The sequence below is a fragment of the Podarcis bocagei genome (genome assembly GCF_964188305.1).
Source record: "Podarcis bocagei genome assembly, chromosome: W".
Taxonomy (NCBI): domain Eukaryota; kingdom Metazoa; phylum Chordata; class Lepidosauria; order Squamata; family Lacertidae; genus Podarcis; species Podarcis bocagei.
In genome coordinates, this window is record NC_138131.1 from 44,379,524 (window position 1) to 44,401,982 (window position 22,459).

The window sequence follows — 22,459 nt, forward strand, 5'->3', positions numbered from 1 at the left end:
TCCATTCCAGCTTTTACAATTAGCCGTGAGTCTATTTTAACTCGAGAGACTCCTTATCTTGGCAGCCATTAATCACGAAGCCTTTTTGGCTCAGCTCGCAGGCCAATTAGGCCTTGCCGGAGATCAAAGGCTCCTTGCGAGGTAAAACAGAAAAGCGTCCCTTTCCTTTCGCTTTTCCCCCAACATACCTCAAACGCAGTCTGTTGCAGCTTTACTCTCCTGTAGGTGCTATGAATCTGGGCCCGGAACCTTGTTGTTGGGAAACTGCCAGGGAGATAACGTCCATCACGGCCCCCAAGCCGGAGTTCGGAGATTCCATCGGCCTCCCGTAGTCACGCAGATCCAACAGTTAGGGGCACAAAGCCTTTGGAATTCCTAGCCACATTCCAGGGCTTGGTGCACCCTCTTTCAGCAGAAAGCACAGTCAAAAGCTTGCACCGCAGAAGAGCAGAAGAGCATTTTTACAGACTTTATGCTTTTCTGCTCTTCTGCGGTGCAAGCTTTTGACTGTGCTTTCTGCTGAAAGAGGGTGCACCAGCCTAGGAATGCAGCCTGAATTTCCAAAGGCTTTTGTGCCCCTAACTGTTGGATCTGCGTGACTACGGGAGGCCGATGGACGTCCAGAACTCCGGCTTGGGGGCTCATGATGGACACTAATGGATCCAACAGTTAGGGGCACAAAGCCTTTGGAATTCCTAGCCACATTCCAGGGCTTGGTGCACCCTCTTTCAGCAGAAAGCACAGTCAAAAGCTTGCACCGCAGAAGAGCAGAAGAGCATTTTTACAGACTTTATTTAGAACATGAACAGAACAAAAGAAAACACGTCCATTCTCAGTCAGCGTCTCTGACCATCTGACAAAAACGAAAGGAATATCTGAACAAAAACATCCTGTGATCAGGACATGCGCAGACTCTGTGACTCCCCAAAGCCTGCTCCCTTTAAGGTGGAACGGAAATATCCTAACATCCTGCACATTCTCTGAGGACTGACTTTGCTCCTCGTCTTCATATACCTGATCGACTGTAATGAGGGAGAGATCCTCAAATGGAGTCTGCTCTTCGTCTTCCATGCTAGGGGAGAGGACCTCAAAGTGATTGTGTATTTCTAAACAATCAGAGTGAACCCTGGGCCTCCTACTTCTTTGAGTCACGTTTCTCCATATATCTGGCTCCTGTGTTGGTGAACTAGCCTCCTTCTCAGGGGGAGTCCCCTGTCTCCTCCTTGGTGGAGACGGTGTGCTCTGTTGCTTCCAAGAAGAGCTCCAGCTCTCTAATTCTTTGGAGCGTAGCTACATGTTCCTCCAGTTGCTGGACTTTGTCTTTTAAAAGGGCAATCAACATGCAATTACTGCAGGTAAAGCTGCCTGCAACCTTTGGCAAGATGGCAAACATTGCGCAGGAATTGCAGGCGACTGCAGCTGTTCCCTCCCCTTCCATCTTGAGATCGTGTCGTTGGGGGTGGCTACAGAGGTCCTCCATCATAAAAAGCTTGAAGACAGGACAAATAACTCCCCCCCCCAAAAAAAAGTCCAGAAGACGACGCAAGTAATCAAAGCTTTTCAGCGAGTGTATGCTGATGTGATTGGTCCTCTAGCACCATCTAGAGGCAATGCAAGATATTATCTTGTGTGTGTGGATTATTTCTCTCATTATGTGTGGGTATATATATTGCAGAAACCACAAGAAGCCTTAGAAAGGTTTAAAGAATTTTGTGACAAGGTTAAGAATGTTCATAATGCTAACATTGATTGTCTTTTCACAGATGAAAAGCCAGTTTTTCTTTTACAGGATTTTCAGGATTTCCTGGATAAGAAAGGGATAAGGCACAAGACACAAGACTGCTGTTTCTGCAGAAGCATGGAACAGAAGTGTCTGTGTGCAAGTGAACAAAGAATTGTAAAATGGCATGAAGGCACAATTGCTGAGTTCACATTTGCCACATGAGTATTGGGCGGAGTCGATATTGTGTTATTGTTAGTCTTGATTGAGAAAGGTTTCAAAAGATTTGGGAAGTTCTCCTTTTGAGAAGCTGTTCCGTAGAAAACCTTGTGTTGCCCATTTTAAGGTTTTTGGGTCTCATGTGAAGACAGAAGCTCCAGGTGGAGTAAAGAATGCTAGAGGCATTTTTGTGGGTTATGAAAAGGGTCTCTACAGAGTAATTTTGTCTGAATCTGGTCAGGTGATTCTCAAAAAATTTCTAGAGAGTGCTCCTGAACAGGAGAGAGTAATTGTTCACACATTTCCCACTGAGGACAATTCAGATGTTGATGATGATTTTACTGATTACAGTGGTACTCAGAGTGACAGTGATAGCTCAAAGAGCTCAGTTGACACAGTCATTGAGAGGAAATCTCACACAATGGCTAGACCTTCACAAATGAAGGATGAACCACTGTTTACTATTGGAACTGGTTCTCCAAAGAGTCCTGAGACTGAACCAGTGAGCAAAGAGGATCAGCACCTCATACGTAGGTCTGAGAGAGTTACAAAGGGTGTACCACCCAAGAGGTATTCAAAAGAGTTTGCTAACTTAGCTGTTGCGTGTGTTACTATTGTTGACAAGTCAAGACAGGTTGAAGCTGTGTCTAAGTCAGAGACAAAGACACAACAGGGAGTTGCTAAGTGTAACACTACATTCCCTAGCCAAGGTCATGCAGATGCACTCATTCCTTGGAAGTCAGACTACCAGAGAGGTACACTGGGGAAACCAGTGGCGGGTAGTTCCAAGGGTGGAACTGAAACAACAGGGGAGTGTTATATGTATAACAACTGTTTGTTTTCTTCTCTGGATCACGCTTTGCTCGCAGCGCACATTGATTCATATGGGGGAGTATGTTACGATATAGAAGCAATGCGGCCGCGAGCTGGTAGCTTGAAAGCAAAACATAATGGGAATGTTGGGACTGTTCCATGGGAAACAGAGGGACAGTCAATTCACAGTGCAGAGGGCGCCGGAATTAGCTGAGAGTGTAATATGAGCTGTACAGGAAGTACAGGTGGAGTTTGTCTCTCGGCTGTTGGAGTTTGAAGAGAGCAGTCGTGTTTTTCTGTAACGCTGCAAAGACAGAAATAAAGGCATGTAAATACGTTTCTGTCTATCTCTTTCCCCTGCCGGGGGGGGGGGCAGGAAAGAGGGGTGTGTTCTTCTCACGCTGAGAAGGATCGCCTATCGCGACCTAGCAATGCAGACAGGGAGGTCATCAGGAGATCAAGCCAGGTGCCTGGAGAGTTGCCAGTTTCTCCTGATAAAGGCTTGATTCCCAACAGTATCCACAGGTTTATCCACATGCTCGACAGTGGGGAGCACCAAGTGGGGGGTGTCACCTCCTATCTGCTCTTGGCTTGCAGTTATATCTTGTACGCCTGCCCCAAATGAGTACTACGTGGAGAAGATACACCCACTTGAAGAGTCGAATGCACCAGCGTACACTATGGGCCTTCGAACGCACTACTGGGTGAGCAGCCCAAACCCAGCACCCAACCAATACACCCTTCCACAGACACTGGGTCCAAAGCTGCCTGTCAAACCTGCAGCTCCCTGCCTCTCAATGGCATCCAGTGCCTCTGTGTGGGGCTATGCTAAAGACCTGGTGAGAGGGCCTGGCCCGGCAATGAATACCATACCTGAACCAGATGTTTACCTGTGCCACCAGCCATCCTACAGCATCTCCCAAAGATTTGCTTCCTCCAGCAAGAACTATACACCAGGACCCCCTGACTACAATGCGGAGCTGGTCACCACCGACAAACCCAGAGCCCCACAGTTCAGTCTTGGGATTCGTCACTCTGAGTATTCTCATGGCACACCTCCAGTTTGTTTACTCAAAGAGTGAGGGTGGACTCACAGGCCACAGAGGTGACTTGCCCCTTTGGGTAGACCCACCTCCAAATAATTCCATTGTGACACAGTGTCAGGAAGCAGGTGTAAATAGCTTGTTTCAGAGGGAGAGATTCTGATGAACTTTGAACACGTTTGGGCTATGCCAGGGTCAGGTAATTGGGGAGGGGGACTAGATAGCCCTCCTTGGTGAGACAGGGGGTCTGCCTTGGTTCTTGGCAAAATCCTTTCTCTATCCTTCCTCCTTCCAGTGTGCATTACTAGTGAAGTGTTTCTCACCCCACCACTTAATTCGCTTTCTGTTACAGAAGATTATTGGGAAGAAGGCTAAGATGCTCTTTTTGCTCATATAAGAAATAGTTTTATAATTTTATAAGTATTACCTTTTTTTTTTACAAAGCTCCATAAATATTTATTTTCCTTGCTACTATTCTATTTACACTGAGAATGAAATGCAAAATGAGAGAGCTGTTTTTAATATTGTGTTTTACCAGTGTATATTGAAGAGCCTTCCAAAGAGTGAATTTATAGGGCAGTCTATGTAACTTGTTTACATGTTACTTGCTTTGCGTAAGTAAGTAAATAAATAAATCCAATTTAGATCGCAGTTTTGGATTTTGTCAGCTTGGGATGACTAATGTACCTTCTAACATGCCTATCATCAAACCACATTCATTATGCTCTCAATTGATAAATGTAGGCTACATTGATTATGTTTATGAGCTCTGTGCATCCCTTCCCCCTCCATACCCAGGTGATTCAATGTATGAAAGGGAGAGTGAGACTGGGCTGCTTGGGTATCGTTTTCTATCCTAACCTCTTATTTGTTGCATGCAGCACCATTTCTGTTCTGCTACAGTTTGTCTCCTGCCAGCAAATATGTTATTTGTCTTGTCTGCTGGTGGTGAAATTATGGCACTTCACATCAGTCTCAAGGTTGAGGGTGCCTCTTGCCCACAACACATACACAGAATTTCCTCTAAGAGAAATGCTGGTTCTTAGCTCTCTCCTCCTAATCTAGATGAGCACCACAAGCCAAAAACCACTTTCTTGGGAAGAAGACTCACTGAACTCACTCACTTCACAATAAGAATGCGTAAGAACCAGGCTCTAAACTGCCTTTTTTCAATGTATTATTTATCCTGTAACAGGAATGTTTTCCCACTATTCTATTCTTCTATAAACCAGATGGGAACTAAGCTGCTCTTGCTCCATGTATCATTTTTACAGCACTTCCAGCCAACTGTATCCAACCTCTTTGCAAGTGCATGAGTGAAATATTATTATTAATATTAATAATTCAATTTTTTTATAATCTTTTAGCAAAAGATTTCAGGGTGGTGTACAACATTAGGAACACATTACAAAACATCAATGAGCAGGGCAGCAGTTGAAGAAGGAGCAAAAAGGGTTTTCTTTTGTGTGTGTGTGTGTTTCTTTGTGGCTGATTAGCTGTTCTCCCTTTGCAAAGGTCAGAGGGGGCAGGGTTTCTGTTGAGGCAGGGGATTAGCTGTGGGAGGAGCTTATCAGACCTAGCAGGGCAGCAGTTGAAGAAGGAGCAAAAAAGGTTTTCTTGTGTGTGTGTGTTTCTTTGTGGCTGATTAGCTGTTCTCCCTGTGCAAAGGTCAGAGGGGGCAGGGTTTCTGTTGAGGCAGGTGATTAGCTGTGGGAAGAGCTTATCAGAGCTTGCAGGGCAGCAGCGCGCGCAGTTTGATCCATCGTGTAGATTTAGGGGAGCTAGTCTCAAACGTTCGTTGGGGGAGACCTAGGGTTTTTTTGTGGGAGGAGTTATTTGTCCTGTCTTCACGCTTTTTATGATGGAGGACCGCTGTAGCCACCCCCAATGACACATTCTCAAGATGGAGTGGGAGGGAACAGCTGCAGTCGCCTGCGGTTCCTGCGCAATGTTTGCCATCTTGCCAAAGGTTGCAGGCAGCTTTACCTGTAGCAATTGCATGTTGATTGCCCTCTTAAAAGACAAAGTCCAGCAACTGGAAGAACGTGTAGCTACGCTCCAAAGAATTAGAGAGCTGGAGCTCTTCTTGGAAGCAACAGAGCACACCGTCTCCACCAAGGAGGAGACAGGGGACTCCCCTGAGAAGGAGGCTAGTTCACCAACACAGGAGCCAGATATATGGAGAAACGTGACTCAAAGAAGTAGGAGGCCCAGGGTTCGCTCTGATTGTTTAGAAATACACAATCGCTTTGAGGTCCTCTCCCCTAGCATGGAAGACGAAGAGCAGACTCCATTTGAGGATCTCTCCCTCATTACAGTCGATCAGGTATATGAAGACGAGCAGCAAAGTCAGTCCTCAGGGAATGTGCAGGCGACCTTGGAATGGACAGCTCACGGAAGAACCCCGACCAAACCTAAGAGGAGGCGTGTAGTGGTGATAGGGGATTCCCTACTGAGGGGAACAGAAGCAGTGATCTGTGGGCCTGACAAGATGTCTCGGGAAGTGTGCTGACTCCCCGGGGCTAAGATCCAAGATGTAACTGAACGACTGCAAGGAATCATAAAACCCACTGACAAATACCCCTTCCTCTTGGTTCATGTGGGAACCAATGACACTGCAAGCAATAGCCTCCAGAAGATCAAAAGAGACTACGAGGCCCTCGGCAGGAAATTGAAGCAACTAAATGCACAAATTGTCATCTCATCTGTCCTCCCAGTTGAACGACGTGGCCCAGGGAGAGAGGGAAAAATAGTGGAAGTGAACAGCTGGCTTCGCAAATGGTGTAAACAGGAACGGTTTGGATTCTTAGATCACGGACTGCAGTTTCTTGAAGATGGACTTCTGGCAAGTGATGGGCTGCACCTCACAACGGTTGGGAGAAATGTTTTTGCCAAGAATCTCAGAAACCTCATCAGGAGGGCTTTAAACTGACTAATGTGGGGGAGGGAGACAGTGCTCCTGAAGGTAGGAGTCCATCAATTGATGAAGACGATCATCCAAATGTCATAGACCAAATGGAGCAAACAGCACACAGACCTAGTGGTGGGAGGAAAAAATCCTTAAATAAGAGACACGGGGAAATGATTAATGGACTTCAATGTCTGTACACTAATGTGCAAAGCATGGGAAATAAACAAGATGAGCTTGAGCTCTTGGTACAACAAACTAAATATGACATAATAGGCATCACTGAAACCTGGTGGGATAAGTCCCATGATTGGAATGTAATAATGGGGGGATACAATCTATTTCAGAGAAACAGACCAGACAAGAAAGGAGGAGGAGTGGCGTTATATGTCAGGGATGTGTATACCTGTGAAGAGATCCAAGATTTAGAACCTCAATGCCAAAGTGAGAGCATTTGGGTCAAAATTAAGGGACAGAAGAATAACAGTGACCTCATTGTGGGAGTTACAGATGGGTAGCCGTGTTGGTCTGCCATAGTCAAAATAAAAAAATTCCTTCCTGTAGCACCTTAAAGACCAACTAAGTTAGTTCTTGGTATAAGCTTTCGTGTGCATGCACACTTCTTCAGATACACTGAAACAGAAGTTGCCAGATCCTTCTATATATAGAGAAGGTGGGGAGGGGTATTACTCAGAAGGGTGGTGGGAATCGGAGATTGGCAGATAGCTGAGATGAGCCTGATGAGCCTGTTGACGACTCTTAACGACTGTAGTAGGTCTTACAGGAAAAGGCAAGGGGTGAGAAGGTGAGAAGTGGCTTAGTCATGTATAATGAGATAAGAATCCAATGTCTCTGTTCAGACCAGGTGTCTCCGTTGTTTTAAGTTTGGTAATGAGTTGCAATTCAGCAGCTTCTCTTTCCAGTCTATTTCTGAAATTCCTTTGTAGTAAAACAGCTACTTTGAGATCTTGTATAGAATGTCCTGGGAGATTGAAGTGTTCTCCTACTGGTTTCTCTGTTTTGTGATTCTTGATATTGGAGGGTCTTGCACTTTCTCTGGCTCTCCTCCCACTCCAGGGATCTCCAAGAGCAGGCCTTGTGCAAGACCAGCATTATATGAAAACAGCAGCCTCTCAAGCAGAGAGGCTGAACTGAGATCCATTGACTTTCTGTAATGCTCCTAGAAGGATAGGCTAAAAGGGGGCAGGGAATTCAGACAAATGAGCCCAAGCAGATGGCTTGATTTTCTGAAATGCTGCACCATGCAGCCTGCAAAGCAGGGACATCTCCATCATCTCCTTTCTCAGGCTGCAGCAGATGGATCCAGCACAGCAGTCTCCTTGTAGAACCACCCAGCCCAAAATGCCACCTTTGCCAGCCGTTAGTCTTACCTTTGCAAGCCCCTGCAGCACCCAGGTGGCAGATGGCGGCCAAAACTCGCCAGATGGCCTTCTGCTCCTCCACCACAATTCCCAGGATCTCCATGGCAGTGTGGAGCTGAGCAAATGCAGCTGAGGCCTTCTGCTTCTCTTCAGCCTGCAAGGAGAGAAAGGAACAGCCAGGTCTATGGCATGAGGGCATGGGCTGGGACCAGAGATACCAAGGTGCCTTCAGAAAGAATGGCAGCATACAAAGCACCCTTATAAAGAACCCGATAGGGCCAGAACCTCTCCAAAATACATCACCTACATTGATTATTCTTAAACCAGCATGTGAACATAGGAAACTAAGAAAAACCTGCTGGGTCAGGCCAATGACCCATCTAATTCAGGATCCTGCTCCCACAGTGAATGCCCCAAAGGGAAACCCATGAGCAGGACCCCAGCTCAAGAGCCCTCTCCTCCCCTCCTGCAGCTTCCAGCCCCAGGTTGGCGAAGGTTCCAGTAGAAGGAACCCCCAAGCTACAGAACTGAATGAGAGATAGTGCCTAGGTTACTTCCCTTGTAAGGACGGTAGAATCTTTCAGTTTCAGTTTCTTAAGTCACAGGCAAAAATACACCATAAATAAGACATTGTGGGGGCCAGGCTTCTGCTGAGGGGGAGCAGAACCTCAGATAATTGAGTACTTTCAATGCTTTTCAATAATATTTTTGGATCTGCCCCTCCTTGGCTATACCCATGTCTTAAGTTTAGCTCTCCTCATTTCCATGTCACCTTAAAAATATTTTGCCACATTCCCACATCAGTTTGCAATTAAAAGAAAAAATCACCAGCATTTTTAGTGCAAATTTCTCATAACATGCACATAGTTTGTATGTATAACTTGCCTAATGTATTTTTGTAAAACAATTTAAATTAATGTAATACATTTCTGTATGTTATTTCCCTAATACATGCATTTCTGGACACATGGCTTGACTGGAGGACAACCTTGCAAAATTCAGCAAGTGTGGATTTCAAACAATGGCTGCACTTCAGTACTCATTTTGTTTTGGGAAGTGCAAATTAAGTAGGTTTGCCTTTAAATGCAAATTGAATCACATTTCTCCTCCATCCCTAGTCCCTTGTTGTGTTTGAGTGTGATCAACAGACAGAATTCAGTATGGCTGGGCTAAGCAATTGGGAGGAGGTGCAGAATTGTGCGGGGGACGGCCCTTGCCTGCTGTGCCCTATACCACCCCCGAATTTATGGGGGTGGGGGCACTAGGCACAAAGCCCTCCTGTGGGATTTCCGGCTCTCCTGGACGCCGTTCCTGATTCGCGCCGCTAGTTGCAAATGATCTTTAAAAGAAACAATTTGGACAAGATTAATTGCACATGCTTCAAGGAAAAAGGGGAGTAAAGACTGCTGACAGAAGAGATCTCTGATAACAAGACAAGAATAAAATATGAGAAGATACGTCAAGATATGGTATGACAAATGGGGGAGGGGGGAGAAAACCTGCCTTCCTTTTTTTATGTGATTTAACAAGAATCCCCTCCCCTAATGAGTCAGAAACTAAGGACTTAAGCTGTGGATTTAAGGCTGTGTGGAGATAAACTTTCGATCCAAAGCAATGTTTCAAGATGAAGCTGGAAAGCTAAGAGTTCTGGAATGACGCAGTTAAAAATGCCGTCGCCATTTTGGGAGGCATTGTTGGAGCTCTTGGGTCTGGGAGGAGAAAGAGAGAAATAGAGTTGTTTACATATCGTGGATCAACTCCTCGGTGGGACTTAAGAGCGACAAATGCCAAAATTTACGATGGAAAGAACGAGGTTATCTACTAAGGAGATATATGGAAACCATCTGGACTTAGTGGAGGAACGGGAAATCCACACAGGATTATTATACTTGCTATCGGCTTAAGGAGACCAACAGAAGAGATCGTAAAGGAAAAAGAGAAATTATATGAATAAGATATGATGTGGAAACACCAAGATAAGACTGGATAGAATTATGAACTTTGTTTGGACTGATTGGGACTGATTTGGACATTAACGCAGTAAAGAAGATGATCTGAATCCCCCTTTGGATCTTGAAGTATGGGTTCCCCCAACAAAATTTAAAAATTTGGCTTTGTAATTTGGAATTTATATGATGTGATTTAATTTGATGTGATTAGCCAGTTAATAAAAATTATTTTAAAAAAAATACAAAGGGGGAGCCATTAAGATTCCAAACAGAAAACTGGATAAAATAAAGGAACCAGTGAGCTAAAACCTGGCATCATTCATACAAGAGAAAAGGTTTGTGCATTTTCAGAAGATGTACATAAAAGTTGAAAACCTGGAGGCAGAGATGACCCTACTTCAGAGCAGTAGATGGAAGTAGGGCTTCCATTTGATGAGCACCTACAGCTCTTGACCACAGAGAAAGTTGCTGAAAGAGCACAGGGTGGTTAATCCTGCCATGTCTCTCCCACACTGGACATGACTGGGGTCATTCCCCAGCACTGGGCAGCTTTTTCTAATTTCAGAAAATGTTCTCCGTTGCATCTCTGCATGATTGATTGTTGTTGAATTCCATACTTCTAAGCAGTCTCTGCTAGGATGATTAATTCTAACTCTGGCAATTCTCTGCGTTGTGATTACTGACTCAGATACATGGCCAGAATCACCAGTCCTCCTCCAGTGAGGTTGCCTGACGCCTCTCTGTATGTCATAGCTCTGTGCTTCTTTCTACCCATTCAGAATGGATGAGTGACTGACAGGTGAGTGACAGAGACCCAAGGAAGGGGCTTCTCCAAGGCTGAGTAATTCCTACTTAAATGTATTTGAAAAGTAAACCTTTTCAATAGTGTTTCCAATTCTAATTAAGCCATGCTCTTGGCTACCAAACATTTGAGACTTGAGATCTTGAAACTTTCAAAGGGGAGTGTGTTTGGCTCAAAGCAACTTTCTGAAACACTACAGCTGGAATAGACAGAAGGGCTGAGCATCCGCTGAGGACGGCAGAAAATCCCATTAACCAGCAAGTCCCAGAACTCTTTCAGACATCTAAGGGCCCCTCCCCATTCAACTTCAACAGACAGCATGTGTCACCAGATCAGAGAACACACAGCAAAGCTCCAAACTGTCACACTCCTCCTCAGTGCTTCCTTGGAGTAGAGCCTCTGGCTGTGAGGCAGACCATTTCATTGGGAATCCTGTTTTGCTAAGGTTTTTTTTTGTGTATTTATTTTTTTGAGCCGTTCTTTGAAGTGTTGCTTTTAAAGCAGGGTGAAAACAATCACTTGAGAGGATTGTTCTGATCATGAAACAAACTTCAGAACATGGTTTGAAAAGAAGCATGATTCCTGGCTTGGCACTCACTCCAGCTACTTTCAGTGACACACCAACCTTTTGACTTTAAAATCTTGAAAGAGCTGCAATTGTCAGTAAGGACAAATGGACTTCAAGCCCCATTTACACAGGCTCTTTTGGAAGCCACATTAGCCCAGCTTTTGGTTCCAGATGACATCAAGCTTTTGGCACGTACAGTGTTACCCCAATCAGCAGGTGTTTTGTTTGCCCACGAATGGGAAACTGCCTGCCGTGCTTATGCTCCAGCTTTGTTTCAACAAATCAGGGGAAATAATCCAAATATTACCCTTGCAGACGTCATAGATGCCATGATGGGGCGTGGTCCTTTCACTCAAGCTTCAGTGCAAGCCACACTGCTGCAAATCTTATTGAGGGACACTGCTCTTGCTGCTAAACAAGCAATGAGAAAAATCCCAGAACCCACCAGTATTCAATCAAGGTGGGGTTCAATCAGGCAAGAGGCAAGAGAATCATATTCTTCCTTTATGGACAGGCTGCTTACAGCAGTGAGTCGTCAAATTGAAAATCCTGAAGCCAAACAAATAATTATCAAACAATTGGCCTTTGAAAATGCCAATGAGGATTGTAAGGTTGCGTTACAACCGATGATACACAATCCTGCCACAGACACAGCAGCCATGCTTCGCATTTGTCAGTCTGTTGGTACAGCCACCCACAAGGCTCATCTGCTGGCAGCAGCGCTAAATGAAAACCAGCCTGTAGCCACCGATACAACTTGTTTCCAGTGTGGCAAACCAGGATCACTGATACCCCAGTGGGGGTAGAACAGTGGCCTCTACCAAAAGAAAAATCAGCAGCAGCGGCACCAGCTGTTTCTGAACAGCTTATTTGCGTGGGCAGGCGGAGTCCCCAGATCCTGCACGGTCCCCCCGTCATGTGGAATAACGACTCAAGACAACGTGCTATGGGATTAAATTGGCCACAACTTTATTAAATTTCAAATGTGGGTAGACCTTGGCTCAGGCATTGGGCGTTCTCCCTCCCTGGTCCCCAGCCGGGGACCTAGGGAGCATCAGGGTTATCCAGTGTGTGTGTGGGGGATGGGCCAGCTCTGGAGAACATATGTTCAAGCAGAGATGGCCGCCCCCGTAACGCCGCCGCCGCAGGGGAGAGCAATGACAACCTTTCGGTGTACGGCCAAAGCCTCCCTTCAGAAAACCCCTTTAACGGGGAACCCTGGTATCGCCGCCGCAAGAGGAAGATGGACAAAAGGATTCCGCCCAAGGCCTGATACCGCCAAAGTTGTGACGTTTTGCTACGGGAAAGGCGAAACCTGCCAATGCAGGGAAATTCCTTTCCGGCCCTTTAACAGCGACCTTAACGTAGCAGCGCCCGCATACCTGTGAAGAAAAGTTAACCTGCAAAAACCTGTGAAGAAAAGTTAACCTGCAAAATAAGACATTAACTGAGGGTGGGTAGGGTGGGAGAAGCTCTGGAGCCAAGTGAGGATTCCTAGGTGAGATCCTCCCTCTATTGTGTGGGCAGGTAATCCCTCCCCTACCTGGCCTGGTCTCCTTGGCAACGCTTCCCCCAGGTGGGATTGGACAACTGACTGAGGTAGGCGGAGACCTCCAGGTATCACACCTGAGGGAAGGCAAAGCCAAGCCTATGCTGTTGGGGCCGCTCCAGGTCTAGGGGCTGCACGCGCCCACGCAAAGGGCGCCCCCCGTTTTAAGCGGGGAGCGGTCATTCTGAACAATTGACTTTCGGCCACATTGAACCATCTTCATCCCACTGGCTCCAGCAGACAGGGAACGGTTTGCTTTTACATTGCCAGTATATAACAATTCGCAGCCCACCCAGTGATATCAGTGGGTTGTCCTGCCTCAAGGCATGCGGAACTCCCCTACACTTTGTCAACATTTTGTGGGTGAAGCATTGAAACCTTTCCGCATGCACCACCTAGAGGTGCTGCACACAAGCTGCATCTGGCAGTGTTTGCTACACCATTGTTGCCAACAGGAATTTATATGCTCAGACAGAAAAGAAGAAGACAATCTGCATTATAGAATGGCTACATTTACCACACACCCCACCTAAAAACATTTATTCCGTTGTTGAATCCACATCAGACATTGTTATCAAAGGACGTTCACGTGCTATAGCTTTGAGCGGTTCTGATGTTGCATCAATATATCTGCCCTTCTCACAGACTGAACAGCAGCATTTATTCATAACAAATGCTGCCGTGCAAATTGCCTTGGCTGATTTTATAGGTGTCATCACTTTAAAAAAAAATCATATTTATTAAAGTTTCCAAAAAATATAGAAATACAAAGATAAAATACACTTAAAGCCTTACTTTCAATACCAACTTTCTGGGACTCCCCCTTCCCCCTCCCAGCTGTATTCCCCTTTCATGAATTTAGTTCTACAATCTCTCACTCCCCATTTAAAACTTAATTTGTTTAACCCACTATCCAATTTAAATTACACAATCTTACCTCCCTCCCATATCATTTACAAAAATAGAAAAAAAAGATTTTTCCCCAGATCCACCCCAGTTTCCTTCCACGAATTCCCTTTTTTAAAAAAAGAGGTTAAGTTGTTCCCATGATGCCTCAACATTCTGGCGTCAGCTTTGGAAGCTGGGAGGAGTTTTCTGACTGTTCCTCTCGGTCTTTGAGAGAGAAAGACGCAGTTTGTCATGGCTGCGAGAAGTCCTGGAGTTTTCTGAGAAACGATGCAATAAAGAGCTGTAAATGGACAATCTGGTGCTCTGTGTATTTGTCGGAAGCTACGTGACAGTTTGCCGCTGTGTTTTACTCTGCTAGGCGTGCCGGAACGAAGCAGATTGCGCCGCTGAGTGGGAAGCGTGCCGGACCGCTGTAAAGAGCTAATTGGACCGTAAATCAATTAGCAGGTCACGCACTAATAAATCAACAGGTTATGGGCCGTAATTACTGCTTGTAAAGCTGTCACTGGAGGCTGCCGGAATGTTTGAAGTCTGCGTTCGGAGGCAGTGAAGCTGACCGGAAGCGGAGGCCTGTATCTGAGGCAAGCAGCTAGCTGAAAGACGCAAAGGTTTGCCTGTGCTGAATGCAACAGTGCCAAGAGCAGCAAGGAATCGTTTCTCCACGGACAGGAGCCGGAAGAGCTGGTGATCTGTGAGTACAGCTTGGGGCGCCTGGGGAGAACGGGAGAAAGATGGCAGATGACCTAGAGGTGTTTGAAGTTCCGCTTGAGAAGCTTGAAGAGCTTGAAGAGCTCACCACCCAGTCGTGGGAAACCTGGGTTAGAAGGGTGAGAGCCTGGTTTTGGGCAACTGGCTTGTGGGACATAAGCAAGAAACAGCCGTCCCCAAGCGAACCGGCTGCTGCTGAAATTGCGGGGCTGGTGGACAGAGATGCAGGAAAGCTGAAGTCTGCTTTTCTGGAGGAGAAGATGCAGAGAGAGAAAGCTGAGAGAGCTGAGATCTGCATGTTGAGAGCAAGCGTACACGCTAAGCTGTTGCCGTATTTGGAAGGCATTGAGTCGGCCTGTGAAGCCTGGAATGTGCTGAGGGGTTTGTGTCAAAGCTCAGCAGAAGGCCAGGAGCAGGATGATGCCGAGTGTTCAGCCAGAAGCCCTGATTTTACAGCCTTACAGAGTGCTGTTGGAAGTGTTGGGGGGGCAGAGGAGCCCAAAAGCCAGTTTGGAAAAGTTTCCACTGTGTATGCCGAGGGGAAGTGCCGTTTCAGAGGGGGCGGAGCTGGTGTCCCGGAAGCTTTGCTAGCTGAGAGCTCACCCCAGTGTTTTTCCGTTCGTCGGTGCTACGTGTGTAATTCTACGGAACATCTGCGGCGTAATTGCCCCCACCGGAGCAAGGAGGCAAGGCAGGATGTTGTCAAGGTCAACTCCCATGGGAACCAGTCGGGTTTCCATGGCAACCAGCCTGGGAGAGCAGCCAGGCGTGGGACTGAGGCAGGTGGACATGACAAACACCAGGAGGAGACTTATCAAATAACAGCCAGTATGGCATTGTTTGAGAACAGCTGTGAGAAAGGCTCAGAGTTTTGTTTTGTGATAGACTCTGCAGCTAATCGCAACTTGATTCCAGAGACCCCTGCTGTCGAGATGTGGAATTGCAGAGCAATTTCTGCTGGAAAAACTGTACTTTTTGCAAATGGACAGAAAAGAAATGTAACTAACGTTGCAACTGTCTTTATGTCTATTCTACAGGAGCAGTTGGAGTGCTGTATTTGTTGGGAAACTGCCAGGGAGATAACGTCCATCATGGCCCCCAAGCCGGAGTTCTGGACATCCATCGGCCTCCCGTAGTCACGCAGATCCAACAGTTAGGGGCACAAAGCCTTTGGAAATTCTTAGCCACATTCCTAGGCTGGTGTGCACCCTCTTTCAGCAGAAAGCACAGTCAGAAGCTTGCATCACAGAAGAGCATAATTTACAGACTTTATTTAGCGTTTAACAGAAACAAAAGAAAACACATCCATTCTGTCAGCGTGTCTGAGCCGACTGCCAAAACCGAAAGGAAAAACAGCAAGCATAAACATCCTGTCAACAGGACATGCGCAGACTCTGTTGCTTACAAAGCCTGCTCCCTTTAAGGTGGAACGGAAATATCCTAACATCCTCCCCCTTTCCGTGTAACCTGTTGTACCTGTGGTTCACCCAATTGCAACTTTTGTACATAAACCTTAAGTTGTTCTCTGTTAACAACCTTAGACAACAGATCAGCAGGAATTTCATTTCCTGCCATGTAGGACACCCGAATCAGTCCTTTCTGAATACACTCTCTTGCACGATGTAGCTTAATCTGCAAGTACTTGGTTCTCTGCTTGCAACTCTCGGAGTTCAGCAAAGCCAAACACGATCTATTGTCTTGATACACTTGTATAGGACATTTCACAGACACCCTGATGTCCTTAAACAGTTGCATCAACCATTCACAATCCATGAGTGAAAATGACAGAGCATTGAGTTCTGCTTCACAGGAACTTAGGCTCACTGTTGTCTGCTTCTTGCACAACCAGTCAAACAGGCAGTGGTTGTACATGTAGCATACTCCAGAAGTGCTTGTACCATCCGTGGTGTCACTTCCAAAACTTGCATCTGCAAAGATTTCAAGACCTCCAGTCTTCTGACTGGTGAACCTCAGCCTGTAGTGCATAGTCTCTTTCAAATAGCGGGCTATGCGCTTCAGAGCTTTCCAATCCTGAACCGTAGGATTGTTGGCATGTCTGCTAAGCAGATTACAGCTTACAGCTATGTCAGGTCTTGAACATCTGGCAATGAAATTCAGCTTGCCTAGAATGCATCTGTACAGCGTTGTGTCAGAAAACGCTTCAGCAGTACTGTTTACCTGGTAACCTGTCACCATCGGTGTGTCTGCTGGGTTTGCATCAATCAAATTCAACCTGGTTAACACATCAGCAATTTTCTGTGTTTGGTGTACCAGAAAATTACCTGCTTGGTCCTTCTCCACCTGCAGAGAAAGATAGTTGGATACCTCACCAAGATCCTTCATGTCAAAGTGCTCCTTCAGCTGAGCTAGGGTGCTTTGGTAAAAAGCCTGATTCTTCCAAAACATCAGAAGATCATCAACAAAACATAAACAATACAGTTTGTTTTGCCCCTCCTCCTTGACAAACACACATGGATCAGCTTTGCCCTGGTGAAAACCTAGAGAAAGCAATGTCTCAGTGAGTTTTGTGTTCCAACACCTGGCACTCTGCTTAAGACCATATAAGGATTTCCGCAGTTTACAGACCATTCCCTTCTGTATTTCCATCCCATCAGGTGGAAGCATGAACAGCTGTTCATTCAAAATCCCATACAAAAAAGCTGTATTAATGTCGTGGTGGGAAACATGCAGTTTCTCCTCCGCAGCGATCTTGAGCATCAGCCGAATGCTCTCATATTTGACTGTGGGAGAGTAGGTCTCGTGGTAATCCTGTCCTGGTACCTGTGAAAAACCTCTGGCAACCAATCTGGCTTTGTGTCTGACTACCTTGCCATTCTGGTCTGTCTTGGCCTTGAAGACCCATTTGCTGCCAACCAGTCTCATTCCTGGGACTATCGGTACCAATTCCCAAGTTTGGTTCCTGTTCAAGGAATCAACTTCAGCCTTCATGGCATTAAGCCAAGGCTCAGCATCTTTAGAGGTTAACTCCTGAACCTCATTGAAGCTTGAAGGTTCCCATACCTTCTCTGAGCTACTAAGAACAGCAGTTGCTGTCTTAGCAAACTCATCAGCATACCTCTTTGGAGGTCTGCCCTTGGTCGCCCTTTCAGATCTGCGTACTAGACGCAAGTCTTCTGGACTCATCTCCTCTTTCTTAGGAGAAAAGTGACCAATGGTGAACAGTGGTTCTTCCAGTTCATTGTCAGACGCATCAGATGGTCTGATTGAGGCCTTTGCGCTCTGGTAGTCTGCTGTGTCATCACTTTCACTGACATCAGCAGTAGCGCCGCCCACTGAACTGGAATCCGAACTCTGATCATCATCATCATCATCATCCTCATCCTCATCCTCATCCTCATCCTCATCATCAGCAGCTTCCTCAGCTTTAGCTGCTTGCTTGACATCACCTTCATCCTCCTCTGGGTAACTCTGGAAAATTCCCACATTTTCCCCCCACTTAGGATTGTACTCAACACTCCTTGTGAACTTAATGGACTTAGAGTCAGTCATCCATACCCTGTATGCACCTTTTTCGTACCCCATGAACAAACCATGTGCCCCACGCTTCCCAAGCTTGTTGGTTTGTTGTGTGCGTACCCACATGTCCGAACCAAAAATTCTCATGTGTTTGGTGTTGGGTTTCTTGCCAAACATCTTCTCATAGGGGGTACAACCAATGGGTGATGACAATCTGCGATTATAACTGTAAACCAAATTCCCCAGAGCCTCCCCCCAAAACTTATCAGGGAGATTGGCATCATGCAACAAGGTTTTTATTCCTTGCAGCAATGTTTGATTTGCTCTCTCCGCAAGACCATTCATCCATGGCGATCTGGGCGTTGACATGTCATGCTGGATTCCCTTCTCAGTCAGGAAAGCTTCAAACTGCTGAGAAGTGAACTCCCCGCCCCCGATCAGTAAATAAAGAAGAAATGCGTTTACCGTGCACATTCTCCAACCAAGCACAGAATTCCTTAAACTTTGGAAACGCTTGCGATTTCTGTTCGAGCAAATACACATGAATGTACCTGGTAAAAGAATCAATCAGAATCATGAAGTACCTTGCTCCTCCTATAGAGGGCGCAAGTGGCCCAACCAGGTCCGCATGCACTAGCTGGTAGGGCTTGGAAGCCTGCCTGCTAGACTCCTTGCCTTTTGGAGCAACCTTCACCTTGTTCTCTGCACAAGATACACATTTCATGTGAAATTTACAGGGTTTGATGTTCAAACCTTCAACCACCTCTGGCATCTTGGCCAGTGCCTTCCAAGAGAGGTGACCAAACCGTCGATGTGCATCGTGAATGCAACCTGCATGAAGAACTTTGTTAGTTTGTGCAACACAACAAGAATCAGCATTATTCACAACAACAGTGTCATCATAAGTTATATGGAATAAACCATCCATAAACTTTGCATGCAAATAGTCCTCTTTGCCTTTACTGATGACACAGACGCTCCTCTTGAAGGAAATCTGAAAACCACGTCCAGTAAGCTGTGGGACGCTCAACAAGTTGCTCGCCGCTCCTGGAACATAAAGTACATTACTGATGGTAGTGTGCAGACTTGCAAGTTTCACAGTCCCTTCTCCTGCAATTTGCAACGTCCTTCCATCAGCCAGGTGGATCTCACTTTCCTGAGGCTTGAAGGAGATAAAGAGATGCCTGTCCTTGGAAACGTGGCGGGTGGCACCTGAATCCACAATAAACCTGCCTTTGGCTGTTGGAGCAGTCTTTACAGCAAGCAAACCCTTGTTTTGCACTGGTGTGGGCTTTTGCAGCTTGCCCCCCTGCTGCTCCTGGCCAGCAGACGTGCCTTTAGCCTTTGGTGAAGCTGTGCCAGCAAGCAAAACCTTGCTTTCCACTGGCGTGGGCTTTTGCAGCTTGCCCCCCTGCTTCTGGTCAGCAGACGTGCCTTCAGCCTTTGGTGAAGCAGTGCCAGCAAACATCGCTTTGTTTGGCGCGGGCTCTTCACCCTCCCTCTGCTCCTGGCCATCTGCAGGTGTCTGCCTGTGGCTCTGTTTACCTTTGCCTTTCCGGCCTCTGCAAAGGCGATGGCCTTGGTTCCCATGAGAAACAGAGCTCTCAGCTGCCGACTCCTTGGCTCCCCCTGGAGGCTGGAACGCTGCCTGGGATGACGTGACGGTCAGCTCCCCCTGCAGCTTGCAACCGGTGCCCTCAGCATCCCTGCACTCAATCGCATTCTGGGAAACAGCTAGGACCTCCGATGCAGTCAAACTCTGGGCTGGGATTATTGGCAAATAAGCTTTTTTCAAAGCAGACCACATTCCACGTGCAGTGGTGTTGCCAGCCAGCGTCTTAATTTCCTCAAGAGATACGGATAAGACTATTACGTCAATCGCTTTCGAATTCTGCGATTTCCATCTCTCTGTCAGAGGAACTGGGGGGGCTTCAGAAACGACATGCCACACCCCAAACTGACGCAGCAAACTCTCACACCATTTTGCCCAAGCTTCATAATTCTGCCCATCCAACTTTGGACACGGAGCAGTTTCTGAGGTCTGTAAGAGATCCATCTCAGCTTTTTACTTGAGCCGTGAGCCCTATGCCTTCAAAGACTCCTTATCTTGGCAGCCCATTAATCACGAACTCTTTGGCTCGGCTCCCAGGCCAATTAATCCTTGCGAGGTAAACAGAAAAGCCAAAAGCCTCCCTCATTTCTTTCGCTTTTCCCACCGTACCTCTTAAACGCAGTCTGTTGCAGCTTTACTCTCCTGTAGGTGCCGTGAATCTGGGCCCGAAACCTTGTTGTTGGGAAACTGCCAGGGAGATAACGTCCATCATGGCCCCCAAGCCGGAGTTCTGGACATCCATCGGCCTCCCGTAGTCACGCAGATCCAACAGTTAGGGGCACAAAGCCTTTGGAAATTCTTAGCCACATTCCTAGGCTGGTGTGCACCCTCTTTCAGCAGAAAGCACAGTCAGAAGCTTGCATCACAGAAGAGCATAATTTACAGACTTTATTTAGCGTTTAACAGAAACAAAAGAAAACACGTCCATTCTGTCAGCGTGTCTGAGCCGACTGCCAAAACCGAAAGGAAAAACAGCAAGCATAAACATCCTGTCAACAGGACATGCGCAGACTCTGTTGCTTACAAAGCCTGCTCCCTTTAAGGTGGAACGGAAATATCCTAACAGTATTGTCCCAGGGATACACCACTGTCTTTTGTCTGTGCCTTATTTGTTAAAAAAGGGGTTTAAGGTTTGTTTCGAAGATGATGTCTGCACAATCTCCAAAGGAGGGAGGATACTTGCCAAGGTTAAAAAGGGGCAGAATGATCTCTTCATTCTTAAAACGCCTCTGGAGGGTGAGGGGAAGGTTGAGAAAGCACAAGCCCTGTGTGCTACAGTTCCCGCTCATGTGTCATGTGCTCATGTTTGGCATGCTAGGACAGCTCATGGTTCTTTAGAAGAACTACAGACGCTGCCTGAGGTCGCCAAAGGCTGTCACATCATAGAATGTGGATGTGTGATAAAATGTGAAGCATGCAGACAGGCAAAGGTAAAAGGGTGCAGTTACCCAAAGGTGGAGAGGGTACACACCAAACTCTTTGAATTGGTTCACATAGATCTGTTGGGTCCCGTAAAGGAGCCAAGTCTGGGAGGGGCCAGGTTTCTGCTGACGATGCAGGATAGCTTTACACAGAATACCTGGACTCTTGGGCTCAAATCCAAGGAAGATGCAGCTCAGCTGATCAGAAGTTGGATTGAGGAGGTGGAACTAAGGTTCTCCACCAAAGTGCAAGCAGTCACAAGTGACAGAGGTGCTGAGTTTACAGGATTTGCTTTGCAGAAGTTCTTTCGCATGAAAGGGATACGTCACACAGTGACTTCACCCAATCAGAGGGGGGTGGCAGAGCTCCGATGTGAGGCTCTGGTCCAGGCTGCAAAGGTGTTGCTGGCAGATTCTGGGTTGCCACCAAAGTTTTGGCTGGAGGCAATCAGGTATGTGAGCTTCACCTGGAATCGTACCTACAATTCAATGATAGGTGACACACCCTTTGGTTTGTTGCATGGCAGGAAACCCCAGATTCATTTTCTGCGCAAGTTTGGTTCGGACGCATCTGTGCCAGTGCCTAAAGCTTTGCAAGGGCCAGATGGATCCAAGTTCCGGAAAATGATCTTCTGTGGGTATGAGCCAGCAGCGCGTGCATGGAGGTTTGCGTTCCCATCAGGTGATCAGAGTAAAATGCTGATCAGCAAACACGCTGAGTTCTACGAACAGGATGAAAGGTTAAAGACTCCTGTCAAGCGTGATGTTCTATCAGAATGTCTTTCTGATTCAGAGCAGGAAGGTTCTGAGGGGGAGGAAGGAGAGGCTGAGTCTGCTGATGACGATCAGGTCACTGACCAAGGTCTGGAGCAGGGTGGGGCATCTCCACAAGTTGTTAAAAGAGAGGCCAAGAGTGAGCCTAGTTCTCCAGTGAGTGTGATGGAGGGGATTCGAAAACGTGTTAAGTCAGAGGGGGAATCCCGTGATGCTGAGGACACATCTGCTGGTGATGGTGAGTCAGGGGAAGCATCTGAATTTCTGCCCAGGCGATCCAGTCGCACAACGAAGGGTGTTCCACCTGAAAGATATCAGGCCACAGGTGCGTGGGTAAGTTTCGCACAGTGTAAGTCTGATAGGTATGTGGATGTTCCACAGGTATTGTCAGAATGTGATGCAGAGGGGGTATGGGAGTCGGAACTTAAGAGGTTAAGTTGTTCCCATGATGCCTCAACATTCTGACGTCAGCTTTGGAAGCTGGGAGGAGTTTTCTGACTGTTCCTCTCGGTCTTTGAGAGAGAAAGACGCAGTTTGTCATGGCTGCGAGAAGTCCTGGAGTTTTCTGAGAAACGATGCAATAAAGAGCTGTAAATGGACAATCT

General features: G+C 46.6%; 1 pseudogene across 1 annotated transcript in view; it reads left to right on the forward strand.

The window, feature by feature from the left end:
- The window catches only part of LOC308578340 (protein CIMAP1C-like), a 32,981-nt pseudogene extending 29,147 nt beyond the window's left edge, over window positions 1-3,834 (forward strand). The window contains exon 5 of the transcript in view: window positions 3,350-3,834. The product of the transcript in view is annotated as a protein CIMAP1C-like (transcript). The remainder of the gene's footprint in view (window positions 1-3,349) is intronic.
- Window positions 3,835-22,459: the final 18,625 nt, after the last annotated feature.